Genomic DNA, 12,467 nt, shown 5'->3' on the forward strand with positions numbered 1-12,467 from the left:
GATGATTTTTGCAGCAGCTATTCAGTTGTTCGAAAAGAGGGATAAGGCTTTCAGTCACAGACTTTTTAGGACCGCCTGCCTAAAGTTTTTCCCTCTGGAATTGATGTAACGATTGATTGATTTCTTATTTCTGTAAAGATTGGGGCACCCGCCCTCACTTAGAATCTTTCCCCGAAGAGAGTAGGAGAGCGCAAAGTGATGTTTTTCAAATTGTGTCTAACGGAGCTCCCAAAACACCGAACTTGTTACCCCTGATTGGCTGGAAGGAAGCGGGACTGGGGGGTTTGAATGTTGAACACTAGATTATAATTCTCGGCTTTCCAAAAAATTATACATTTAGAAAACCACGTTATGAAACATTAAGACGGGGAGTTTAAAAAAAAAAAAGCTGGTGTTTAGTATTTTTTCTTCCATAAAGGATTTTCGAGTGATTTTGAAATGTATATTAAAAGAAAATCCTAGAGAAGACGATTTTCGCAAAATTGTAATTCTGCTGGCTGAAATTACAAGACTTTTATATTTGCCCCTGTTCTCTATTGGTTAAAAACTGAGTTTAGGATTTTTTTATTCCTCTGACAGAATTTTTTCATCTTAACCTACATGTATTTGTTAGATGCAGATTATGGGAGAATTGTTTCTTTTATTTCCATGAAAAGAACTTCAATTTTCTTAATGTTAAGAATGAGCACATTCCACATTTTCCACAAAAATTGGATACATTTCTTAAACTTTTCACATATAATTTAAAATATATAGGTTTTGCTATTTCAGCCATTGCAATGGGCTTAAAACCTTATTTGCAATAAATTTATGTTGCTTAATTTAGACAATACAACAGGTAAGTAGCACAGGTGCGTGTGTATGATTTCATTTATAAATTCATTATGAAGAAATATATTGCATAGAACAGTGTGGGTGTGTTGTGTTTTATTTGGTTAGTTTTCAGTTGTTTAATGTTGCTTGAGACAACCGTCAATATATTTCTTTTTATTACCAAGCTTGTCATTCCGTTTAGTTGCATCTTGATAAAAGGCGGGTGTGGTTTTCAAAGAACATCGGTAAACTCACTGATAAACAAGATAGCTATAGATGGTTTTTTAAAGGTTTTTTAATAGAAATTTATATCCTTTTATTAATAGTAATTGAAATTTTGAAACTTAGAGTTTATTCTCACATTAGGTCAGATGTGCATTGTGAGAAAATATTCAAATGAAAAGATCCTACGACTTTTATAAATCTCTGTAGAGCTATAAATATAATTTATATTAATAAGGGGAATAGCTGAGTTTATAAGTCATACTATTTTGTATTGCCTTCAAAACAAGAATTGGAATGACACAACCTATGTTCATTGCTTTTTTTCAAAGCTGTTTATTTTGAGTCATCTCATGAAAATTTCATAAGAGATGCTAATTATCCTCTCTATAAAATTTGCTTTAATGAAACTGTAGAAGACCCTATTTCTATTTTAAATGTAATTTTACCTAAGATACCAGAACCGGTGGGTTTTGCTTTTTCACTGTTTTGGTTTTTGTGTTTTAATTTTCATTCAAATTATTATGTGACTTGGAGAGTTTTGAGGGTAGGATGGGGAAAGGCTTTAAATTCCACCAGGCTGGTTAAATTTAACCATACTTTTTTAGTGTTTTGGTTTATGGGTTTTTTTCGTTTGTTTTGGGAGGTGATAGGTGAAGGACTGTTTTGTTTAATAAGCCATTTTGAAAAGAAGTGAAGGGGTTCCTTTATTTAAAATACTACACTAAAGCTTGAGAACACACTAGCACCTAAATAAAATCCACAAGCGTTCAAAATATTTTCCCTTTTATGTGGTGCTAGATAAGAGGAAGATTTTGGTTTTAGACTTGTGGGCGTGTAGGTATGAGTTCCAGCAGATGTATATTATTATATTATGTATATTATCCATATTTCTCTGCAGAAATGGATAATTTAATTTCTATTGTAAGGGCTAGAAAAGTCTTGTATTACCACAGGAAAACAATGGTGGAGAAAGGTGTTGCTACCGTAGCTCAGCTCTTTTCAAAGCTATGTTTACATTTTGTGGGGGAGAGGGAACTAGAGAAGGTAAGGTATCAGTCTTCCTGATAGCATTGATTTTCATTTGTTTGCCCTTCATACTCTTTTATAAAAGTGCGGTTTTAGACTTTGTTTTAATGCTGTTAAGTTGTCTTAGTTGTACATTTACAAAATGTAGCCTCAGGTGTTTGTATGTAACACTGCTTTTTTCCTAATCAGATTAATAATCACTTTTCATGTTTATCTAGAGTTAAGGATGAAAATTTCAATACCTTTCATATTCTGGATCCCTTGTTTCATCATGCTTTGTGTGCTACATTTTTGTTTATTTTTTGTTTTGTGGAGACATATATTTTTATCTCTGCTTACTTATTAGTATGTAGTAACTGTTCAGAATGTCACTAAATAACTTCAATCCAGAAATATTAGTCGGTTGATTTGGTTTACAAAAAGAAAAAAAAAATGCCCAGCGACTGTATTAGAGATTTCTTCTACAGGATACATAAGCTTTCTCCAATTAAAAACATCAGAGTATAAATTTACACACGATTTTGAAATTTTATTCTATAAAAATTTGTCTCTCATTTTAAAATATTACTGGGCTAAAATTGGCTCTTGTCTTTTTTTCCTTTTGTTTAATGAAGCTTAATAATCTTCACTGATTTCTTTTTAACCCTTTTTTAGAAGAAACAGATTACTGGTCTGATTATAACTAGAAAACACATCTTAGAAAGAATTGTCAGAGTATTACTCTACATGTTGTTTTGTTTTGTTTTGTTTTAATTCAGAAAACTTAGAAACATTGTGTGCCAGGCAACTAATTTTGGCATGTAATTAGAATTCAAACTATGACTTGCTGAAATTTGGTAGCTCCAAATCTCTTAAGGAAATCAGTAATAAACTACCACTTTCTTTGAAATAAGTGTCGAAAATGAGATTAAGCCACTTTTGCATTTAATTTTTACAAGTGACAGTAGTAGAACTTTAAAGTCTCGATTGTCTTAATATTATAGGAGTAACATCAGTTGTAGAATGTCACATTACTAATATGTGTTTATATGTTTTTCTGATTATTTGCATGAACAAATGACTGTAGAGCCTTCCTAGAAATATTGCTTTCTGGTAGGGAAATGATTTTCTCTTGCCTTTTTTTTTTCCTTTGCCTGTCTTAAAGATACTTTAAAGGATCTTTCTTTTAGAAAGACAAGTTTAAAGTATTGGAAATATATAAAAGTATTAAATATATATATGAATTATATTCTTAATATTTTTTATCAAATTATGAGAAGTTAAATATACTTTTGTTTGATCCTGTCATATTTCACTGAAGAATCTTTGCACTGGAAAGACTTGTCGTGGGTTCTGAGTGTAAAAAGCTGTATTTTGTAATAGATTTGAGATTTGAATTTTAATATTTCAAGGTTTTCTTAACATCTTTTTTATCATACACATTTGATTTAATATTTGTCTTCTATCTGAACCTCTTTTGTTCTTTATTATCTAGTATTTTTTGTTTCCCTACTATTTAAAAACAGCACTTGCAATGGAGTACATACTGGTTTCTTCTATTATCCTGTGATTTTTTAAAATTAAGATATCTTCCTTTACTGTATGCTCACATATAGAAAACTGTCTATATCTTTTGAGGAAGACTATGTACAATTATTCTAATTTTTTAAATGTCATGGTTTCAGGGTTAGTGTTTGTGAGTTATATATGTGTGTTTTTTGTTATTAAACAATCAGATATTTGGCTGCAGAGGAATAAAGGGTTATTTTATTTTAAATAAAAATGGAAAGCTCAGAGCATTGTGGTTCACATATAGTACATTATAAACCTGTGGTAATTTAACAATTTAATATTTTTGTATAGTTGATTGCCACTAAATTATTAAGATTCAGGTGAAACAAATGAAAACACCCTTACATACATTTAGTTACACCACCTCTACTTGGACACATTAAAAAAGCCAGTGGCCCGATACTCATCCATTTATTACTTACAAATATTTTAATTTGTTTTAAAAGTAATTTCTAAGTTTTGTTCTGTTAGACTGTAATGTCTTAAAACGTTTGGAAATATCAGTATTATTATTCACTCAGGCTTGGGAAAAGACTGAAGTTGAAAATGATGGTAATTTCTGTCACCATTAAAACATACGATAATTTGGGGAGAAAGGTATTTAAAAATTTGTCTCTATCACTTTGAGTAACTTCTTAAACTGTGGATTTTATGAGTTTTAGAGGCACAAACTATATTTCTGTTTTCTTTATGGAGTCCCCTTCACAAACTATATTTCTGTTTTCTTTATGGAGTCCCCTTTACCAGTCCTCTTATAACTACTTACATAAACACACACACTCATCTACACTGCCTTCAAAATGAATGCTCTAAAGAGAAATGAAAGCAGAAACATATTAATCTGATTTGTTTGAAGAGGCTTCAGATGATAAAGCATATCACAGGTGTTTCTAATCAAGATATTTCTATTTTTAAAACATTATTTTCAAGTTAGGGTTTCTTTGAATATAGGCAAGATTGGGGTCGTTTTGAAGATCTTACTTCTGTGTTCAGGGATCCACTGTGAAACTGCAGGAGGCGGAAATCTGTTGAGTGTCTTCATGCTATAATACATGACATTTTTATTGCAGGTTTTGACCTTTAGGAGAGAGCCAATTCTGGAGAACAACCTAACTTCTTTGATTGAACATTCACATAATGCATTGGAACATGATAGGAGGTTAAGGTATACTAATGAATTTTAAAAGCATACAATTTTATATCTTAGCAATATAATTGAGCTAGACAATTGGTAAAGCCAGAACATTTTGGTGAGCTAAAATCAATATTTACTAATAGACAAATCATCCAGTGAAGTGGCCACAGTTGAGTTCTCTTGATTTATTAAAACTTCAGGTTTTTTCCATATAATTGATGTTCTTATCATCTTGTATTAGGTCCAACTCCAAATGAATTTATTTATTCTAAAAATAAGTGTATATATAATGATCTTTCTTTTTTTTTTCTTAAGGTTGTTATTACAGTGTTATATGTAAAAGTCTTAAATAGTGGATTTTTCATATTATAAAATGGAAGGTTTAAATCAAAAGGAATTTGGTGTTTCGCTCTTTGACAGGTATAGTGGTAGATAGACCCTACAAAATCAGATAAGATTAATGAGAATATTTTAAGAGAATTTAAAGTATTCCAAGGACTGTCCTAACCAGAAGTGGCAATTTGGTTGAAACTGAAAAACCCACTTTCTTAAGCAGAAGCTAGCATCTTACTCATAGGTACTCTGAGTAAAATATTTAAATTGTTCATATCAAAAGTTGCAAACTCTTTAAAAATAAACTGTAGAATTCCAGAACTTCCAGTGACTTTGGTCTTTACCTCCAAAATACTTTATCACAGAACCACTTTTCCAGCATGTTTATTTGCTTTGAAATAAAATTTATAGTTTTAGTTGAAGTTTTCAGATACTTAGCTGATAAAAATTTTGGCTGTTTTCTAAATTGTAATCTGGTATAGTGAAAATTCATTGAACAGTATTACTAAGTATTGGTTAAGTTTTGATTAGTAAAGTATAAATTACATGAAACACTAACCATAATATGTTTTTTAAAACACTATTTGCTAAATAAAGTGAGGTTTACTAAAAAATAATATAATTTTTTCTTTAAATTTATTTTCACCTAAAAATATTTACTTTATATACTTAAGATATAGGAAATCACAAAGGTTTGTTTTCATAAGAAGAGTGTAATCTTAGTCTTTAAGAGTGAAGTGTATTTATCACCATGGACATAGAACTGCCTTTATCTTTAAAGAATGTTAAAAAAAAATTTTAAGTAAATTCTCAGATGTGTGTTTAAGAATGTGTTTGAACATTGAGATACATATCAAAATACTTTAAAAATCAGATATTTCTGTTTCATTAGATATTAGGTGATCCAGGAATGTGAATCCGTTGACAGTTAAGGTTAAGTAAAACGTTAAAATTTAATAGAAATCAGTTTGATGTAAGGGTGGAGTTCAGATATTGGTGTCATTATACTGTAAGGTGCTTGTTTGAGATAAATACAAGGTATAGAAAGTCTTCATAACTTTGATTTGAGAATGTTATAAAAAAGCAGCTTAGTTTGGATAGGATGAAAATGAATACAGTTTTTGCCCTTTAACTTAACCAGTGTTTTCTAGGTTAGAGAACATTGAGATGAAAAGTGAAAAATCCAATTTCTGGGTATCTGGGGGAGGGAAAAATCCAGGTTCAGTTTATCACTTTCAATTCAGATATCTTTATACACAGCCTTAATGAGTTAAATGGGGAAAGAGAGACAGCTTTTGAATTTATATTGTGGAAAAGATATAAATTAGAGTTGTTCCTGATTTAGAGAGTTTATGATTTGTGATCTCTGAAGTTGTCAAAACTTATTATTTAGACACAAGTATTTAGCATCATGAAATTGTCCCATAGATAGCTTATTAAACTTCCAAATTTTTAGCTTAGTAAATAATTTAACATCTAAAAGAGTTGGTGTAGATATTAAGTTTTCTTCTATTTGGTCAGTTCTTACAGAGTAAGAAACTTTAACCTAATTAGTAGTATGTGTTATTTTAGGAGACAGGTTAATAAGGGCTTTTACTGCTACATGTGATTGGCTGTCCCTTAAAGGACATTTTGTAAGGATTTTGACTGTTTTTAATTTACAAACCTGACTATCTAACTAAGCCTTACATGTAGTTCATTATAACAGAATTTGGGGGAAAGGATTTATTGTGTTATATTTTTTACAGTGATAGATTTCTATCTTATTTGTGCAATATTTATATTTTTGGATAAGTGCATTTTCAGGGTTAAATGATGTTTATTTTCAGGAAAATTCTTAATTGTTCCCAAAATACAGTTATACTGTCAGTGTTCTAGTTTTATTGAAATAGTTATCCTTAGGGGGAGAAGAATATTTGGATAAACTAGAATAGAGGTAATTTAACATATCTATGTATGAGGGGACTTGAAATTATTCATATTTGTCATTGATGTATAATGCTAGTATATAAGGACAACTTATATTTTAAACAGTTTGTCAGCTATAAAAATTTTCTTTGAGGTTTTATGGTGTTACTGAGGATTCATTAAAGAGTGGATACAATTTCTTAATGAAAAAATTTTAAATGTTTATTTGAGGCAGTTTTGTACATGTGTGTATTTTATGTTTTCTTTTTCTGACTAGCAAATAGATCCTTAATGTTTCAGTTTTCTTCAGATAAGACGTAATGCATCAGAATTGTATTGTCAGATAAGCATTTTCAAAAGGCAATATTTAATTAATGTCAGGACTTAGTTTTTTTATTTAATATCATTTTGAAGTAGAACTTCAGTTCTCAGCACCACAAACCACACTTTTGATATTTCATTAACATATGTGATTTGGCTTAGTTTTACTTTCCTATTTTCATGGTTAGAGTCACTTGGAAGAGAAACATGCAGCCTGATTCAAATGTAGTTGCTGAGACTGATTAATTGACTGGTTATTCGTTTATTAATTTATTACTGTTTGTAAATGTCTTAATTTTTAAAAATCTTTCTTTGATATTTGCTGTAACTTTTTTATTGGATAGCTTTCATAATAAACAAATATATTTAGTAATTTTGTTATCCTGTGATCCTCAGATTTTTTTTTTAATTTTTATTATTAACGTTGTTTGTTATTAAGCTGCTGCTAAGCAGAAAAATGACTTTTTCAATTTTGATAAAAATTAAAGATTGGGGGTTTTTAACAAAATATTATCTGAATTGTAAATATTACTATATTTTATACTTTTATTTATCTTAAACCTAGCCTTCTTGACTAGCTATTTAAGTTTATCAGCCTATTCTTGCATTTAAAAAATAATTTACAGATTTCCTGATTTTTCTGACTTTTTAAATATTTTTCAGAATCAAAAATACTTAAATGTTAAAGAATAAGAATTTCTTTTAAATTTAAAGTTATAAGTCCGTAAATAGAATCATTTAAGTTTAAAGATAATTTGACAGAACAAATATTTCTATTTCTGTTAGTCATCAATTGATATGTACTGACTAAGTTTTTAGCTTTGTATTACACATTCATAGTAGCTTAACTACATGTGGAAATTTTTTTTAATAGCTGGAATTTTTGTAAAAACTTTATGGGCTAAAATCTTACTTATTTGCTAATAGTGTCTGATGTCAAACATATATTGGTGATTAGATATGTGGAACCTGGGAGACTGGAGCTCTTTATTAAGCATAATATAATTTCATTTCTTGATTAAAGTTTAGATGCTTTCTTATTTTCCAGAAGAATGGCTGGGGAAGATAGTCTTTATGAATTCACCCTGAACCTAGTTAAAACTCTTCTGAGAATTTTGATAATTGAGCAGTTAGATCTAAACTAGGAGCTGAAGTGTCATTACATGTGTCATTAATTTTTTTCCTTAGATACATTACAGGTTCCATTTCTAATCAAAACATCAATTTTGTCTTTTCTTCTCTCTCCATCCCACTTTTTAAAGAAAAAATTCCTTCTTAACTAATTTTATCATGTAATGAGAAAAGCAGACTTACTAGGTAGGTTGAGCTGAGCCAGTTTTTCCTCTCTGTGTTAGTTGCATATGCTTTTCTCAGCTTGCTGCTTCAGTGGAAGCAACAGTGAATAAACAAGTATCACCACAGCCCTTGTTCTTGCTCTTTACAGTTGGGAGCAGGGTCTGAGAGATTGCTGCTGCTTGTCAGCTATTGTACAGAATAGCATCAATATGCAGTAATGGTGGCCAATAGAGCCTGCACCCACCAGCTTTTACAGACCAAGTGAGAGAGGCCAAACTGTCAGTGTAATCCATATATAGTATAATGAATACATTCTTTGACAAAAAGGTATTTTATTCTCAAAGCAGCTTAAAGAGAACAGTAGATGCTTATAGTTCTTAGACTTTTACTGTTTTTTACTATTTACTCTGGTTTTAGTTCATTTAATTTTTATTCGGTTAATTCCATCTGTTTGAATGGAAAACTGTCTTGATTCTGAAAGTATTTATGGTATGTTTCATGCTTTGGTAGCCTAGAATAAATTATTAATAGTTAGTTGCTGATAACACAAGTTAGGTAGTACACTTGAGGAAAGAAAAGTTGACTATGGCCACATAAGAGTGTTTCTTTCACTTTGGGACCATATGCTAAGCCCCATATTATCTTTATTTTATAACCCAGTCTAAACAAGGCCAAATTTTTGTTCATTTCACTGTAACTAAAAAGAACAACACCCTGTACTACTTGGTGTTGTGTATAAAGACAAAGCAGGCTGCAGGTGAAAGTACATAAGTCTTTACTTTTTCTCACTATTAAAATAATGTCTTACATCTGAACTTTGTATATGGAAAGTTCAGATTATTCTAAATCTTTTGGAAATAGGACTCTAATTTCAAATAGTATAAAAGAGTGTTTTTGATTTTTAATGATTTGAATTTGCACAGATGTGCATAACCTAAATACTATCTGTATATTTTTCTCCTCTTTTGTATCCAAATTCCAGTATGTTGTAGTTAAAGGGAAGTAAATATTGGATTTCTGTTACAATTCTGATTTCATTTGTAGCATTCTTGGTGGAAAACTACAAATGGTGTTTTTAGTGTGTAAGCCTAATGCCCCATCTTAAAGTCCAACATTTACAATAGCATTCTTTTAAAAAGGTAACCATGGGGTGTTTTGTTGGTTGGTTGGTTGGTATGGGTTTTTTCCCCCTAATACTACAGTGTGTTTTCATTAATATGTTGATGTAATTTAACAGATAACATATTAATTACTGTTACCTACTGTTAACCAAAAAAGTGAGTTACATAATGCTTTATATTGAAAATACCTTGTTTTTACTACTAATTACTGTGTAAAGTATCTGTGGACCACCTGTACCAGAATAACCTAGAGTAAAGCATTTTTCCAGATGTGCTAAATCAGAATCTCTGGAGCTGGACTTAGGAATTTGTGTTTTTTATAAACACTAAGTGAGTTTTTTTTTTTTAGAAGCACCACATGTGAGAACACTGCCCAGAATGAATTGGGGAAGAATTCTTCACACTAATAAACCATTTACATTTTCTGCTTTTTTTTTTCCTCTAAGCTCAGTAACTAATTATGAATCTTATCATTTCTAACACAGTAGCTCTAGATTAAGTCTTGCTATTTCTTCAGTCATATGAAGAAAACCTATATTATGAGAGCTTATTTTTGTTCAAGTACCTTGGACCAAATTTTAAGTATTTGTTTGGAACATTTAGTATACCTCTATTTAACCTGTACTTGATGAAAACAGAGGGAGTTGATCACTTAAGAATTTTTTAAATTTTCAGTTAGATAGTAGCTATTTATCTTAAATGTACTTCTAAATATGTATTGGAGAAAATACAGAAAGGAGAACTTTTCATATGCTGCTTGTGAGAGCATGTTGGCAACATCCTACTAAAGTTGAAGATATACCTAGGCTTTAACTCAGCAATTCCATTCCTAGATGTTTTAGATAAACTAACACATTTGTAGTAAAGTCTTATTTATTTTTACTTTTAATGGGAAAAAATTGAAAGCAATGTAAATGTTAAGTAACAGGAGAATGACAAAAAATTGAAAGCAATATAAATGTTAAGTAACAGGAGAATGGCAAATATGGGACATAGTCATGTGATAAAAAATGTTTATTATACAGCTATTAAAATGAGAGTTATGTGTATCATCACAGATGAATGTCTTCAGCAAACAAAAAAAGTTGCAAAAGATTAGATACAGTATGATAACATTATATGAAGCTTGAAAGCAATGATATATATTGTTTTAAATACTTGAATTTGTAATAATAGTGTAAAAAGATGCATAGGAATTAAATACCAAATTCAGGATTGTAATTATGTCTTAGGAGAGAGGGGAATGGGATCCAAGGTATGGTACAAAAGGAACTCAACTATATGTGTAGTCTTTTTTCTTTAAAAAAAAAAAGGTAAATAAATAAAAGCAAAGTATGACAGAATATTAGAATTCAATACAGCTGCATTGGAGGGCCAGGGGTAGGATGTGGGGATTCATTTTACTATTCTCTTGATTTTTTCTGTGGATTTGAAATATTTATTTTTCAAATAAGTTTTAAAAATGTACTGTCCTTTTTGGTGAAGATATTCTACAATAAGATATACACTTGGAATACTCCATTAAGGGCGTGGATTGGATTTATTCTATTCTATGTCTTGTAGTAAGTGCTTAACTGTTAGTTGGTGTACAAACTACAATTTACAGTCATGGCCCACAGAAATCAAACATTCTAACCAACTTACGTTGCTAGGATATTTTTAAATTTTAAATAAATTCTTTTATTTTTGAAGATGAGCCATACTGTTTCCTTCCTTTGCATACTGGCTTTTAATCCTCCCTACTCTTATAAGGAAAGGACAACCATGGAAATAGTTTCTCTTTTTTTTATCACTACTCTTTCGTTTGCGCTTTAATTCAGGCAATTTCATGACTGTGTTTTCTTTTATTTTGGCCATAGATCATAGCATACTGTTTTCAGAAATTTCTACATGCATTTTAAGCTCCAACCTAAGCTTTGTATTTATACTGTATTACAGTAGAATTCTTGGAATTGGGCAGTATATGGATTTGTAGATTTCATGTGTATGTGTGTGAGACAAAGAGAAAGAGATTGGTCAATGTTGAGGTATGAAACTGAATTTATCTTAAAATATCTGCAATTATATGATGTCTTCCAGAAGCCTCAGTGTGCTCCAAGTTAGATATTGAAGTGTGAGTTTTAGTAACACTCACATATTTGACTTTTAAACTTCAAGAGGGTGATAGTAATAGAAAAGTGAATTTAAAAAATTAATGATAGTACTCTGTACTGAAATATATAAATGCTGCTGCTAGGTATTTCTAATCTGTGATTGTTCAGTGCTATATAAGGATCAAAAAACAATGATTGTCAACCTCAGTTGAAAATTTTCTAACGTATATAATGTGATCAAATTTTTTAAGTCTTCCCTCTTATTTTTTCCTAGGTGAATAACAACAAAATGAAGACCATATAAAACAAGCCCCCTACTTAGCCCTGCAATTCTTACCTTGTAAGTATTAACTCACAGTCCCCCTGCCATTGCTGTAAAAAGTTACTGTTTGGTGTCATATTTTGCTTTATTTCTGAATTTTTTTTCTACCATCCTAGAATGACAACTTTCTAACCTCCCCTGACCCCCAACACATTGAAGTTTGATGTTAATTTAGTCCATTTTAGAGCAAAAATAATGTCATTGCCTTGGGTAAGTTTTCTGTTTTGGAAAGGATTTTACAGCCAGGCTGTATCATCTCTAAATCTGAGAATCATAATTTTAAACCCTTTTCCTTCAAAGGAATTTATAAATAAGTAGTGGTC

At 30.4% G+C, this 12,467-nt stretch overlaps 1 long non-coding RNA gene across 3 annotated transcripts in view; it reads left to right on the forward strand.

The window, feature by feature from the left end:
• The window catches only part of LOC132509036 (uncharacterized), a 68,976-nt gene that overhangs the window by 40,178 nt on the left and 16,331 nt on the right, over nt 1-12,467 (forward strand). For 2 of the 3 annotated variants that reach the window (XR_009536860.1, XR_009536859.1), the window contains exons 2-3: nt 4,686-4,780; nt 12,097-12,162. This is a non-coding gene — a long non-coding RNA (uncharacterized LOC132509036). The remainder of the gene's footprint in view (nt 1-4,685; nt 4,781-12,096; nt 12,163-12,467) is intronic. The other variant, XR_009536861.1, reaches the window with a different exon arrangement.

The sequence above is a fragment of the Lagenorhynchus albirostris genome, chromosome 18 (assembly GCF_949774975.1).
Source record: "Lagenorhynchus albirostris chromosome 18, mLagAlb1.1, whole genome shotgun sequence".
Taxonomy (NCBI): domain Eukaryota; kingdom Metazoa; phylum Chordata; class Mammalia; order Artiodactyla; family Delphinidae; genus Lagenorhynchus; species Lagenorhynchus albirostris.